Source organism: Mixophyes fleayi, chromosome 7 (genome assembly GCF_038048845.1).
Source record: "Mixophyes fleayi isolate aMixFle1 chromosome 7, aMixFle1.hap1, whole genome shotgun sequence".
NCBI lineage: Eukaryota > Metazoa > Chordata > Amphibia > Anura > Limnodynastidae > Mixophyes > Mixophyes fleayi.
The window spans coordinates 102,303,070-102,319,408 of NC_134408.1; the positions used below are offsets into that span (position 1 = coordinate 102,303,070).

The window sequence follows — 16,339 nt, forward strand, 5'->3', positions numbered from 1 at the left end:
AGGCAGGCCAAGAATGTGTACTCTTTATATACACACTTCATTATTTATATACTACACTATGGTACTAGCTCTCCTTTGCAGGCTTTCCACACCCCTCTAGTGGTTGGTTACGCCTCTCCAGTGGCTGGCAACACCCCCTCTACCATTGTATTCCCCCTGTGGGCCCTTCATGCCCCAGTCCAACACTGTGTAACCCGGTCCCTACAACTGTGATCAGCCTGACATCAACGGTTTTAAAATAATTGACACATACACTTTTCTTGATGGCGATTTCAAAACCGCTGAAATAGGCATATGATACAGACTTCAATCTTATGCATTCTATGCAGGCAGTGGTCGAAGCGGAAATTTAGAAGTGGCAGCTTGAAATATGTAATGGGTATGTAAGTGAATGAAATTAGTTTTTTAGTTTAACAATGAAGGTAGTAGAAGCGGCGGTATGGCATACCACCGTATACACCCCCACTTCAATCACTGCATGCAGGTGATATTTGCTTGCTGTAATTACCAAGGGCTCCTTTAAATAATTGCTTTAAAAAGCTTTGTTAATTTAACAAAAAAAAAGTCTGTGCTTAGTTCCTAAAGAGAAATATTTACCACAAGTTAACCCGTGCATGATACTCATGCATTCTAGTCAAATCAAGCTACTTAAGGTGTTAAAAAGGTTCTTGTCATGCATTTGGGGCTAGGCCAGGCCTCCTCAGGGGAAGAGCGTTACTTCCCGACGCAAGCGCCCTTTTTTAACGTGGTTTTGTCCACATGTCACCACCTCATCATTTTTATCCATCACCTCATCCTTCATCTTTATCGCCACATCTATCCAGATGTCTATCCAGACACAGGGATCTCTCTCAGCGGTCCTGAGTATCACACTCCTCTCGCTCTGTCACCCCCGGCAACCACCAACCACTCCCCACTGTCACCCCCGGCAACCACCAACCACTCCCAACTGTCACTTCTCCTTCAAGAAATATTTATATATTTTTTTAAAATCTTTATAAACACTTTTAACAATTAACAAATAAAAACATCTTAGTATACCAAATTTCAGCCCTTTCTGATTTTTTTTCACCACACACACTAAGAATTTAGTAGGTCGGTGTATAACTTCGCCCAGCAGGTGGCGCTGCAGCTTGTTGTTTTTTTTTCCACACACAGACACACGCCACTAGGCTTTTATATAGTAGATATGAAATCAATCAATCCCCCTTCCATGGCCGAATTAAGGGAGGGGCACAGGGGGCACGGGCCCCCCACTCTCCGAGGGCCACCCGCATGACCTCCTCTGCTGACAGCCTTCGCTGCTGCCCACATGACCCCCTCTGCTAAAAGCAGCGGTGGTGCTGCTGACACAGAGTGGGCGCATGCGTCTGCGTGGACCCCACAGGCCGCCGCATCTGACAGCCGCATCTGACAGCTGTCAGTTGCGTCAGTTGCTGTCAGACAGAAACTGACAGCAGGCTTTCAGATGGCAGATGCGGCTGCCGGCGGGGTCCCAACTGACGCATGCGCCCACTCTGTGCAATTTACTAATAGAGATTCTCTGCTGCCGACTGGGTATTATTTAAACAGTGTGCGGCATTAACATGGGAATCTTGACATTTAATTACATTGTTACTAGAAAATAATCAAATCCAGTCTGTCAGACTTCAGGTAAGTAATGTCCTATGCTTACCTGAAGTAACTTATACCTCCATACAAAATAATGTTATAAACTATTCACATTCCTCCTGTATAGCATGCACTGTTTGTATGATTGCAGTATGCACAGATGCCAACATATTGAGTGGGTCATTTTTTGGCTTACTGCTATATACTGAAAGTAAATTAACATAATATTTGAAAGTTGTCTCGTGCTGGAGTTTAAAATCTGACTTATGTCTAGTCACACATGCACTATAAAATTAATAGCATGCAGATATGCAGTATGGATTTAAGCTTAATAGTAGCAGACCTGCAGTATGAATCTGGACTGAATACTAGCAGACATGCAGCATGGATCTAAGGTGAATAGTAGCTGACATCATGACATGCAGTATGGATCTGGACTGAATAGTAGCAGACATGCAATATGGATCGATTTCTACAGTGTTCTATTTTTGTTACTTTTTTGCATAAAACATGTGGGGGTTTAATCGCTAGAATGAAAGACTCTAGGAGGTACATTTCCTAAACTGCGGGCACAGAGTGAGTTAGCTGTAAATTATTCTTTGACAGAAATATAATAGAAAAAAATATATAAAAATATTATTTTCCCTTGGATTTATGTGTATTATTTTTTGCAAACAACTTACTAAGTATTTCCGTCCTGACCTAAATACTTATTACATTATTTTGACCCAACTACTTATAAAACGGGACTGCTCGGTAATTATTTTGGAGGGGTGCCTTGAAAAAATTATGGAGACTCTAAGGGTGCCGCAAACTGCAAAAGTTTAGGAACCACTGCCTTAATTTTAGATATTAGGGGCCCCCTTGTCTTAAGTGCCCCGGGCCCCCCAAAGCCTTAATCCAGCTCTGTCCCCTTCCCTGTAGAGATTAGTTAGCAGCAAACAATGTCAAATACACCTTGGGCTAAATTTATCTATGGGTTTGAAAAAGTGGAGATGTTGCCTATAGCAACCATTCATATTCTATTATTTAGTACATTCTACAAGATGACATCTAGCATCTGATTGATTTGCTATAGGTAACATCTCCACTTTTTCAAACCTGCAGTTTGATAAACTTACTTGCTACAAAACCATAAGTAACAAACAAAAACGTTAGGTAGACACTTGTATTGCAAAACTGACCTTTCATGGCAGTTTAGATTTCAAAGAAAGGTTCATTAAGATAGTCTTATCCTAACGTAAAAACTCATCTAACATGAAAACTGTTATAATAAACCATCAATTCGATAAACATTGTACAACGCGCGCTGCGTTCCATTCTCAGAATGACAGAGTGATCTCTCAGAGTCGGGAACGTTCGTGCATTTCCGTGTCACCACACCAGCACGCGCACGCGTAGTGTCGCACTCCAAAGCCACGCCCCCTCTCTAGCGGTTGGCTGGCTGTGGCGCTGTGGCCTGGGCAGTGTCCTGTCGGAATAGAGCCCGCCGCTCAACGCCGCGCCCGACAGACACTGAGCAGTAAAAAAAAAAAAAAATTAAAAAAAAAAAAAAAAAAGAAGCCGAGGAAGGAGAGAGAGGAGCGAGCTGCACAGTGACGCGGCGGAGGTGTAGTTTGACGCGGTGTGTTACGTGGTGGGGAAGAGAATAAAAAAAGCCCAGCGAGATCCCAGCCGCGAACGAAAGCAGTGACGGAGGAGAGGCAGTGTAACCCGGTAAGAGGAAGGAGGAGGAGAGGGAGAGGCTGGAGGAGAGACATGGAGCAGGCCGCAGCACCGAGGCTCTCCTCACACCCATAAGGGCTCACGCAAAGGGGTCTTGGGGTCTGTTAGGAACACATTACCCGGCGTTTATTTGTTTTATTTTCCCGCCACCTTGGTCACTTTCCATGTGTATGTTGGTGTGTGTAAAGATGGAGCCCCGCTGCCCCGAGCTGGGGATGGAGAGCTGGGGAGTAAAAGAGCCGCGAAACAAAGGATAATGGCGGCAGAGAGCAGGCGGCCGGCGGTGGCGGCCTGAGCTTGGGGTATGCTGGGCAGACATAGGGGGTCATCGGGGGGTTGGAGGGGTGCACTCTCTCGGTCGCGACAGAAATATTTCTATCGCGATAGAACCCCTTTTTCTTTAACGTGCTCTTCGTTTTGTTTCACTAAAGTGTTAAGTAATTTCCGCTTATTTTTATGTTTTCCAAAAATTGATTTTTAACTTTTTTATATAATCTGCAGGTCAATATTTATGGGTACATATACAATATTCCCCTTTCTGCTGGGTTTACATTTGTAGCACATTTTTATGGCATATCTATCTAGATATGTACATATATGCTGCTTGTAGGTTCTGTTACTAATCATTTTAGATGGCATAGAGTGTGAGCTTTTCTGCCCAGCTTACCAGGGTGAGGTTTGGTCAATTCTGGTTGTGCATCTTTATTGTATTCTCTGGTAGAGCTGCTCAAGGTGTAAAATCAGGATTAGCTTCAATCTGTCCCTGGTAATCTGAATGATAGCTGCTGGGGTTAAAATGATTTTGCACGTTTCTATAGGACAGTGACTTATGTTTGACAGTTTTGTAATATATGGTAATAATTCTTTGTTTGCAACATTCTCACAACCCACAAATGTAAATACAGTGCTCTCTTTTTATACTGGCATCTCAATAGTATAGGCCAAGTACAGGCATTTTAAAGGGGCAACATATATCCAAATATTTATCATGGTGTTTTGTTAACATATTAATCCTGTTGGTAAATTGGGGTGACTTTCTTAATAGGCAGTGCTGTAAATTGACCATATGTACTGTATACTTGTTAAATATTTAGGGCCTGAGTCATTAAGGAGTGCAATTCATAACAATGGAGTAACTTTGCATCTGGGCAAAACTATGTTGCATTTGAGGGGGAGGTAAATTTAAAATGTGGGGACAGATTTATAGTTCGTATAGGTGATGTCCCAGATCAACTTAAAATTTCAGTGTAAAAATAAAGCTATTGAGTATTTGTGTGCTAGATGAAAAAACTACCAGTATTTAACTTATGAGCAAAATGATAAATCAATTTGCACCCCTTGCATTGTAACATGGTTTGTCCTGGAGAGCATTTACTCCTTATTTTGTCTTACCTTCCTTGATGACTCAAACCCTTAGTGTTTTGTGTTGTGTGGCAAGGTGCACTGCATGAAAGTTAAAACACAAAAATACACAATGCTACATGAAAGTCAAAGTGGTCCTTCATAAACTGAATTTGAATAAATGGAAACATACCTTTTTGAGGTTTAGAAATGGAAGTATTACCCATTGGCATTGTTTGCAGTCTGCCTATGGGGATTCAACTGTTCCCTGTGTGGATTTATGAAAGACACCAAAAATATCACAATATTAAAATTTAGGAACACCTTTTTAAAGTTTGTCAGTGTTACTTAGGGCAACTTATAAAATTGCACAATTTTAATGTTCTCAAATTTAACCCACTGCTTAACAGAAGTGAGAACAACGCCTTGTTCCATTCTGCAAGGGAATGGGTTTTTAGACTGTGTTTACAGTGCATACTGAAATATTTAATCTAAGCTTGTTTCTCTATTTTTGCCACTTGGTGTTAATATTTTTTTTCTTCATAACATGCAATAAAGTTCAAAACAACAATGTTTTGGTTTTATTTCTGTATCTGTGTGTTACTTCCTTTTAGGCGGGAGATGGATTTCTGTAGATTAAGGCTATGACTTTCCCCTAATACGCCTGCACAGATCTGGGCTGTTCCAAAAATTCCAAATAAGCCACTTCTATTTTTTTTTTTTTCTCGCTGCTGTAGATTTACATGCATGCTCTGTGCGTTATTGTACACTAGCTCTGAGGTGGGGTTTTCTGTCTTAAGAGAAAAAAGTGCAATTACACACACTGTGCTGTAGGCTTAAGTGTACACTTTCTACTATAATACATTGCCAACTTTTGCTCAGAAAAATCTGTAATTTTATTTACCCTTAAAATCATTTCAGAAAGCAAAGTTAATGCATTTTTAAATGTGATTTATTAACAAAGTAGTGTGTTCTGTAGTGTTCAAGATAGGGTAGTATCCTGTAATGTTGAATTTCTCTTTTTTTTTTTTTTTTTTTTTGCAATAAGTATATGTGCAGATCTGGTAGGTCTCTCAAACAACTTGGTAGGGTCTCTCTTGGTATTGTGTTCTCTCATTTAGTCTAGCTCACACTGTCTAGGCCAGGGGCTGGCAAACTTTTTGTATCAGTGTGTCCCCTAAAATCTAGTGAAGCCCAGGTGTATATATTTACATCATGCTAATAACATAATAGTAAGGGGACCAACAAATTAATGTGCATATTCTGTCACGCAGTAGTGCCCCCCGGGTGCATATTCTGCCACGCAGTAGTGCCCCCTGGGTGCATATTCTGCCACGCAGTAGTGCCCCCCGGGTGCATCTTCAAACATATGTAGGCACCTATTTTCTTACGTGTTACTCGTTTCTGTCAGTGCACACGTCTTCAGTTACGCAACGGATCCTGGTAGGTGCAGTTGTACCATTTTTGTGCATGCCAGAGGAAATTGATCCACGTGTCTCATGGTCTGGCACCCATGCTGGGAGTTTGCTGACCCCCTGGTCTAGGTTATATTAACCTTTTAGGGTCTCTTTGGATAAGAGTGCAGACAGAAATAAAACAATGCCTTTTCAGGTTGTTTTTTTTTGTTCTTTTGTCTGCTAAAAGTTGATTGCTACAATTATTTTCTTCTTGTACCATGTTAATTATGAATAATACAGTATCTTATTTACACCATCGTGAATTGTACGTGAGACAGTGGGGAAAGACTACAATGAAACTTTAGCCCTAAAGTGCATGGATATTTCAACTAAGAAAAAATAAGCAGCAGTTTAGTTTTTTCTCGTTCATAAAAACTAGAACCTCTTAACATGAGTACTCAACTTTAAAACTAGCCTAACATTACACTGCACCTCTGTTAAAAATATTACCAGCTGCACTCCAATTAGACAGCAGAAGCACCTCCATCATCTTTGATAGTATTGTAATGGCATACCATTGGTAAAAAAAAAAAGCAGAGACTATTTCCTGGGATCTATTTAGTGAAGTATAAACACTGCAGCTATTTAGGTTTGTTTAGCTACGTAATACCCAGCCTTTAATATCATATACTTTAAATAGAAGCTTAATTTGCTCACTAATTGCCAATCCTGCGTGAGAAAAAAAATATTTAGTTTTGAGTGAGCAAAAATGCCAGATGTTTTCTTGCAGTCCTGGAGGTACCTTCATGTCTAGCAGATTGAGACACTCTATGAACTCAGGGGTTGGCAACCTTGTTCTATCAGTGTGCCGGCTAAAATCAAGTCCAGCCCAGGTGTGCCAGTTGTGTGTTTTGCTTATCTTGTGATGCAAATTCATATTAACAGTAATGGGACCAACATATAAACGTTATGTCACACAGTATTGCCTCAGTTCACATTATGCCACAATAGTGCACCCAAATAATATAATGCCTCATAGTTGTGCTTGCAATTCATACCATGCCACTTGCATGTGCCCCCAAAACATTGTGTGCCACTTGCATGTGCCCCCAAAACATTGTGTGCCACTTGCATGTGCCCCCAAAACATTGTGCGCCACTTACATGTGCCCCCAAAACATTGTGCGCCTCATACTTTTGGAGTTTTCGTTCCACGGCTGGGAGCTACTGCAGTAAAGCAGGTGAGGATTGCAGAAACGGAGCTGCTGCGCATGTGCAGCAGCTCCATTTCGGCCATCCTCACCTGATTTAGTGAAGCAGCTGTAGGGTGCCAGACAAAAGTGGTCTGCGTGCCACGTCTGGCACGTGTGCCGGGGTTTGTTGGCCCCTGTTCTAACTCATTCACTTCCATAGGAAGAGAAAGGTCACGAGCGATTTTTGACAACCCTGAACAAAAGGAGGTTCTCATGCTGGGTAATAATGGATACATTTCAGGACCTGATGGAGCACCTTAAACTTAAGATTAGCCTTTAACATTTTTAAATATATAGTATACAACATTTTGATGTGTCCCTTTTTATTATTAATATATTGGGTTCAATATAGCCAAATAAACATTTGCAAACTGGGAGCATTTGATTTCTACATTTACATGACCACTTAATCTGTTATATGGGGGAAGGAGCTTTGGTTTGTTTTGTGTGTAGGTAGGGATCTGTTTTCTGTAAACCTGTTAACCACAAAGTTCATTACAATAGAAAAAGGTAATGCATTGTTGCTGCTTGATTGTCTATACGCCAAGAACACAGAATGACTCCTTCAATGAGGAGGTGATTGCTGGGAGTAATGTGGAGAATGACAAGTTACTACAACAAAAAAACCTTATGTGAAAAACGCCTGCATTCCAAAGATTACATATAATAGCTACTGTACTTTGCATCTATGACTGCTAGTGGTTAGTTTATTGTCTCCTTTATATACAAAATAACAACTAGTAACATTCGGTATATAAATATGCATGTAAAAGTTTCAATGCTATTGTTGAGTAAGCTGTGGTCATTGAGAGGTTGTTTCTCATGCACACTACACCTCCTGTCTTTAACCCTATGAGAGGTCCCACTTGTGTCTAAACACACGTACTGGTTTTCTATAAACTATTTTACTTTTGCAAATCTAAAACAAGGGAATGTAAGGGATGTTGGGAAGAACAGAACTTAGTTTTTAAAAAAAAGAAAACTGTACAAAAAGCGAGAGGATATTGGTACCCATATAGATCCTGTTAGTGGGTTTTCATTATTAGAATATTGTAATCTGAAAACAACTTTGGTACTGATTTTTGATGTCCGTTTTAGATCTAATTGTCCACAAATTGCAGCATGTGGCACAAAGCCTATCTATCTTGAACAGCATCTAATTGGGACAGTTCAGATGTCAATTGGACTAGTGGAAAATGGGGTCAAAGAACAATAGCTATCCTGCCATGGAGGTTGTCCTGGTCTGACTGCATTGGCTGTCTCATAGGATTTGGTGTTTGGCCCAGTCACTCCACATACTCCTCTTTAGCTCCTATCAAGTTTCTTTCACATATGCGGAGGGAGATATATATGTATTATATCATCCTAAAATCTCTAACAAAATATTGCACTACAAATTTGAATGCAATGTCTTCAAGGCGACTAATATATTTGATCCAAGATTTGTTACAAGATCAATTTCCCTATTGGTTGAACTTTAGTGTTCATGTTAGGGTGAATTTGCAGTCACTGGCTGGCAGGTCTTGTGCAACAATGCATATATATATATATATATATATATATATATATATAAATTTTGAGAGAGAGATAAGTGCCTACTTTTATCTGCAAAATATTAACTGCATATTAAAGGGACTACCCCCTTAAAAAGTTATGTATAATATACACACACATACATATATGATTATTTTGTACTATAAAAGGTTGTCCTTCAATAAAATTTTATTCTGCTGTTTTGTCTGAGTAGGGTATTTATTTTTTTCACAGTAATTGGTACATTTTAGGTGCTCCAAATTAAGGGGAAAAACATAGATAAAATATCCTTTTATATCACAGTATTAACATTTAGGCAATCCATAAACCAACCTACAAAAATGTATGGAGTTATAAACAGACATGGAGCTATGTACATATAAACCTCAATTTGTCAATAAGACTATAATATAAAATATTGTGAATTCCTAACTTAAAGAAAAGGGCAGACAATAGACACATACACTTGTGCTCTGTGGGCAGTGCAGTCTTCCTGGCCAGTTATCCTGTGGAAGCTCTGGAGAATGGGTGAACATTTTCTTGTAGTACACCTCCTGCTGAAGAGCAGCTGGCATTTTGTTGCAGCACACAATTTGTCAGTTTGGGGATCTGCGAGGTTATAATATTATGATTTAACACAAGTTTGAGTAATCTGTATAAATACGCATGAGGTTGATTTTGAACAGTGCCTGGGTTTTGTAAGGCATCATAGTCGTCTATACAGGCGGTAATGTGATCACCGAATACCACATTCTGATTGCGGAAGGCTTTATGGATTTTGATTCCTACGCAGTTGTATCGCCCAATACACACTGTAATATGTGTTAAAAGTCCATCCTGACGCACTGGGCTTTGACGCGCACACACAGCAAATAGTATTGACTAGTGTGCAAGGTCTTATATTACTGCAATAGTTACCTTGTGTATTGAGCAAATGGCTGCTTTAGATTAAGTTTTTTGTGCAGGCCCTCCCTATTTACCCTTAAGCCCTTGTGACCATAGTTGTAAAAGTATGGACATTAATGCAAATATGATTATTGAATTGCAGTTGTTAAGCATTCAGGAATATTGTTGGTGTTTTCCCCCATATCCTGTTTGCCATAGAGATCAATGATCTCTTATTTCAAAGCCACTTCAGTTTTGGTCACCACAGCTTGAACTAATTAGTGACGCTATATAAATAAATAAATAGATGACGATGAACTAAGTGTGCACAAAACAACCACTTGTGTCTAACTTTCCTAAAGATGACAACTTATGCACTGCATTTTTATAGGGTTGCATGCTTTTGTATACATTCAGCAGCCAAATTCGCCATTTCCATACTGAGGGAGTTTGAACCAGCAGTCAGAATGCAGAATGGGCAGGAGTGTCGGACAGCTCTCTTGGTTGGCAGTGAGCAGTTGCAATCTGATAACTGGCAATCTGAAGGAGTACTTGGGAAGAATGTTTGTCAAACTTGCAAAAGTGTTTTGTTTTTTTTGTTTTTTTTAAAAATGTGTACAACTAGTTTTATAAAACAAAAAATAAACATACCTTGCTAAGTGCATAAGCCACTTTTGATGTAGAGAATAACATAACGCACCACCGCCCCCTCCTCAACACACACACGTTTTTCTAAACTTATAAGATATGTTATGCTTTCTAAATGAGGATTGTGCGGGTCTTAAAACATAATTTTAGCTAACCATTACGAAAAAGGCACATCTTATCTTGCTCACATATGGATTACTGCATGTATGGAACACAATATACCTTTGTGCTAAACAAATGAGTACTTTTAAATATAAGGATTGAAATATTTATAATGTTGGCTGAAAATTAATATTGATGAACTCTAACATGAAGCACAATTAAAAATACTACACTTGCATGATTAACACCTGGAGCCCAAACTCTTTCGGCAGACATCTTTTAACCTACCTTGAGGTAATAAAATGTTTCATTTGTACAAACACTTTATGAACATTCAGACTATTTGTAGAGCTCTTTCCCTTTTCCATGTGGTGTAAATTGCCTCAACATGAGACTGCTTTAGAGAAAATTGGAAGATTAGTCTTTAAATGAGGTACAAATGTCACATTTGTCTCATCGGGCAACGGCTACTTCAGTGACGGGAAGCAAAGCTATTATGGCAGATTCCTTCTGCTGTCGTCGGAAGAATATTTTTTTTTTTGCAGTTTGTTCACCTTGAAATATTTGTGTATGCAGAGTAAATTTTGCAATTATGTTCTTGTATGCCTATTATGTCAGCATTTGCACACTTGTTCCAGTGGGTGGATCAAATTGAAAATATATAACGGGATGTATGATAAACATGGTGCATTTACGATAGAAGATTTCACATTATGTTCTTAATCGCTTCAAGACTGCAGTTTAAGTGGCTTTTAATGGGCTTTATGTATGAAAAAAATATAAAGAAACCATTTTTCCACAGTTCTGTCCATAGTTTCACTTAATTACAAAAACCCCAGATATTCACCCTAAAATATAATCCACAACAAATGTGTACTTTTTACAAGGTTTAATATTGCATACAAGATTTAAAGTATATAATTTAGCACTATATTTTTTCCCACCATTACTACACACTGGTACATTGTACCATGCATACAAATTCTTAGTTTGGGAGAGTGGTGGGGAGGGGCTGTGGGGGCATAATTTATGGGAGGCTAGATGTTAGTCAGTCGTGACAGTATGTGACGCATTTATGACTGTGATGCTCTCTAGGTATAATAAGAAAGGAAATACTTTCTTTTTTTTACACTTTGGGAATACCCAATAGTGATGGATCTTCCTTGAACATTAACATTATTTGATTCAGCGTTACTTGGATCTAATAATATTAGTGGAAGAGAAGATCCACTTGACTCTACCCGACTACTGGGAATCAACTGGCAACACCTGCAGCTGAATAAAGAAGCACATTCGCATTGAGCACATTGCAATCATCTTGAATGCTGTGTGCTGGTGATCAAAGAGGCAAAAATTAAATTGTCCATTAAGGGAGGCAGTAAATATACATTGTCATGGGGCCACAACATAAGTATACTGTGACTAGTAGTAAAGTAACAAAGCATTCACAGTTAAACAAGGAACAATAACAAAAACCTTCATTGCATTGGAACAAATAGGATTAATATTGCTTCAAATCAGGTTCTTGTGTCCAGTTGGGATTCAATTGAAGTTAATGGCGCATCTGGCAAATCAGATTAATTTCTTTCAGATGCCAGTGTAGCTCTGCCTCAAAGCTAACTGTTCTGACATCTCTGCGTGTGGTATGCCAGTGATGAATCCTATGAATATTTATTGGTTCATTATGAAGCATGTTTGGAAATTAATTATAAAAATGATCACTATTTACCTGTGAGTGCCGATATTTTAAATGGCATGCACAGGTTGCCATGTGAATTGTAAGAATAAATAGAGATTAGGGAGAAATGTATATTCTGCAACATGCAATGGGGCATATTCAATTAGGTCTCCGGACCATGGTAACGCGCGTTACCGTGAAAACTGTGCAGTATTGATGGTAATACGGTACCACAATAACGCAGATTTTCCTAAGCAACCCTATGGGGTGCACACAAAATTCCGCGTTATTGCGGTTCCGTGGTTTGACTTCGCGGCCCGTTCCGGCGCGTTACCACTGGCTGGAAACCTAATTGAATATGCCCCATTGTGTTTTATCGTATAGACTTGAGCTATTTTAGGTTAAAAAAAAAAATCATTAGCATTGTATACAATTGTTTTTCCTCTTTTGATATGTTAAATTGTCTTTTATAGCCAGAGTCCCACAATTATTTTAACGTGTCATCAAAATAATTGAATCATGTTGTATTTATGTTAAAAGTTGTGTTGCAACACCAAAAAGTTTGGCAACGACTGTCTTTTTTTTTTTTTTTTTGTAGCAGATTTCAAAGTACTTCCCTCAAAATATAACTTTATATTTGTTGAGTAAAGAGTGCATGGATGAATGATGAGAATCGTACGGTGGGTGGGAGTGGAAACACTGTTGTTTCCTCCCCCCCCCCCCCCCCCCCAGTAAATTACAAATTATATGATTGTGAAAGGGTCAATTTATATATTAAGATACATTGTGGGTGTTATATATCAGCAATTAGTCTAAAATGTAATATGAAATAAGAAATTCATGTTCAATAAGATCCAAATGTTTTAAACAGAAAAAATAATCAATGGTATGTCCTTATCAGGTGTCATTATACCGTTGCTTTTTTATAGATTCTATTTTTTTTTTTGCCTCTGCGGCAGATTGTAGCAATTAACTGTAATGCAAGTTCCGTTTGAATTGTACTTTTTGAATAATATTGATTATGCATCTGTATATCTATACAATTATTAATAGTATTTGTATATATTTCACAGTAATTTATATCTGCAGTAACATTGTAAATCATAAATAATAATAAAAAAACATGTTTTTCCTTTTGAATTTGACAGTGGGATAACCACAAGTTTCCCATATTTCTGCTTTCTGAATACAGCATATTGTATATTTTTCATAAACTGGTAAAGGCATTGGAATTGGAAAATTGTGTATACACTGACAAGTAGCAATGATGATTGTATTGATAATCAGGTGTCAACCATTAATCTTAAAACTTGCATGACTGATGTTTGTCTATGATAGTTAAAACATGTTGTACAATACACAACTGTATATGGTATATTATCCAGCGTACAATGGGAGGTAAATGTAGAATACACAGTACTAAAATAGAAATTTATGAGCATGGTGCTCACTGAAAACGCAGCCTACTGTTTCCGGGATCTGTCAAACATTTTGAAGTGCGGTCCTCGTAGTAATCAATTTATCACTATTTGGAGGAATGTCAACACTGCCCTCTGAAAGCAGGGTAATGAACATATCCATACACATCAGAAACCTCTAACAGAGGACACTAGTTAGTGTCTTCTAGGGTATGTATACACAAGATCATATTTAACATCTGGCTATGGTATGTTACCCTGTGCTGCATTTACCAAGAGTTGAACAGTGTGTGTGCGCTTCATAAAATAGTGGTCTATTGAGTAGTGTCATGGAACTGTACTATGAACCACTGGTTGGATAATGGATGCAACAGGCAAGCATGTACAAGTATCATTTGTATTCCAGGAACATTTGAAAACTTTCAAATGACCATTTTCTTTGGTATAGTAGGCAATAATCTGTCTTACAATATTATGTAACATTCTTGTACTTCGCTTGGATTTCTTATTCTCTATAGTTCTTTAACTATGTAATCGGTAGCATGACTATCTTTGCATATTCACTAATGTGCTGATGTGAGATTTTTACTAATCTTTTTGAGAACTTAATCCTTTTAAGGAACCTGGCCAGGTGTTTCTCCTTTCAGTGTAATCTTATTGAATCCTTATAAGAGCGCTAAAAAAAAACCTTTAGCAATATATTTTTGGTCAGCAAAAAGAAGCCTTAACAGACTATTAAATATAAACTACAATTTGCCTTAAGGTGCCGTACACTAAAAACCATGATTCCATTTAATGATCTTATCGAAATCAAGAGGATCTTTATCTTGTACGGTGGAAAATGCAGTTTCAATATGGCAGTTGTCAGTCTGTGCAGTCATTTTCCACCCTCATTATGCTGCAGTGGAACAAGAAGTAAATACTGATGAGTGAGTCAAGGGGCCAAGCTGTGAGATCATGTCTCATTTGACCAGCCGTGTGTGATGAAATTGTACAGTAATCCTGTCACGTGATTGGCTTATGTTTGGTCAGCCAAACTATCCTGTTGGTCATTTCAGAGTGAAAGCCCCACTGTATGTCGAAATACAGTCTGCTGTGCATTGCAGGGAAACTCATATTTTGCACAAGACACAGCAAAAACTTTTAATTCCACCACTCATCATCATCTGCATTGTCTTGCAATTCCTCCCAACTGGAAAAGATTAAAATCGCAAGGTGATAAATCGAGTGAATATGGAGGATGTTCAAGTGTAGAAATGTTTGTCGGTCAAAAACTGCTTCACAGAAAGTGCTGTGTGAACAGGCGCATTGTCTTGGTGAAGAAAGACACCATTTTTCCACAGATGTGGCCATTTCTTTCTGACTCTCAGCTTTTGCAAAACTTCCTTATAATAATGTTGATTAACTGTTGTGCCTTCTGGAATCCATTCTTCCAATATTACACCCTTGATATCGAAAATATTCATGTCAATGTTCACGGATTCAGCTATCATTCGAACACTGAATCGGCGGTCTTTTCGAACAATCAGATTTTTTTTCCTACATTTTCTTATGTTATTGAAGTGCAAGGTCTTACAGGGCGTTCATCATCTTGGACATTCTCACGTCCCTCGCTAAATCTTACGTGCCACTCAAACACTTGCACGAGACAGGCAGTCATTCCCATAGGTCGTAGTAAGCATATGAAAACATTCTGTTGGTGTTTTGTGCAATTTTACTAAAAATTTCAAATTGACACGTTGTTCAACTTTTAAACTTAGCATTTTTTCGGCACTCTACAGAAAACACAACCAAACTAAATGGCGACTCACAATCAACTGAACGTCATAGAGTGTTGCAGCTTGTCATGCAGGTTCAGACCGGTTCAAGGTTACTACGTATGCAGTTATAACCGGTTCTGACTGCTTTGTTTACCAGGTGGAATCACAGTCGTTATTTAATAGACATACCTCATACACATTTAACATTAGCATCTGCATTAGGGAAGGTACCCTGAGTTAAGTCTTCCTTTAAATTTCAGACAGAGTGGCAACCTACTTAAACCTGCATTCCAGATTACTAGTTTAAATTTTCACCGATCTGCTCCTTCCCCTTAGTGGGGTCACAGGAACTGTATTTTCCTGGAATCCCCCATTTTTGACAAAAGCCAGTGCTATACTACAACATATGGGAGGCTACAATGGGATCATTTTCTAACACATGTGCAAAAACCCATAACCATCATAGGATATAAGATTTGTTTTGTTCATTCTCTTGCTAAAAATAGCATTGCTAAAGTAGCTCTCCCACAGTCTTGGTTTTTTATTTTGGTTTTTTTTTTTTTTTTTTTTTTTAAATTGAAAGTTTAAATGTGCATCTGATAGTCATTTTTTTGTAGCTGTCCTCCTACAAATCTTCTGGGGCAGACACTAGTATGGATGCCTGTCACACATACTTGCAGCTAACGCATCATGTGAAGACAGAAGGAGGGGAAGGATGTTACAGTGCACAGTGAAGACGGCTCAGAGGGGTGTTCCAAAGACTCTCTGCTCACTACATGGTGGTTATTATATGTTTAATAATAAATCATTAATAGCAACAGGGAGAAGTAAACCAAGGAAAAATGTTAATTACAAAGTTTTGAGGTTTTTTTTTCCCCCTACCACAGTGATTTATGTTCCAAGAAGTTATTTCATGGGATTGCTGCTTCCTATACGTTACTGACAACTTGTATTTATATTCCTAAATGATCAACTGAGTTAAAGAGTTG

At 38.5% G+C, this 16,339-nt stretch overlaps 1 protein-coding gene across 4 annotated transcripts in view; it reads left to right on the forward strand.

Moving 5' to 3' along the window:
• Nucleotides 1-3,106: 3,106 nt before the first annotated feature.
• Nucleotides 3,107-16,339, forward strand: part of CREB1 (cAMP responsive element binding protein 1) — a 31,776-nt gene continuing 18,543 nt past the window's right edge. For 2 of the 4 annotated variants that reach the window (XM_075180230.1, XM_075180231.1), the window contains exon 1: nt 3,107-3,327. The gene's annotated coding sequence lies outside the window, so the exon portion shown is untranslated. The remainder of the gene's footprint in view (nt 3,328-16,339) is intronic. The other 2 variants (XM_075180229.1, XM_075180232.1) reach the window with 2 other exon arrangements.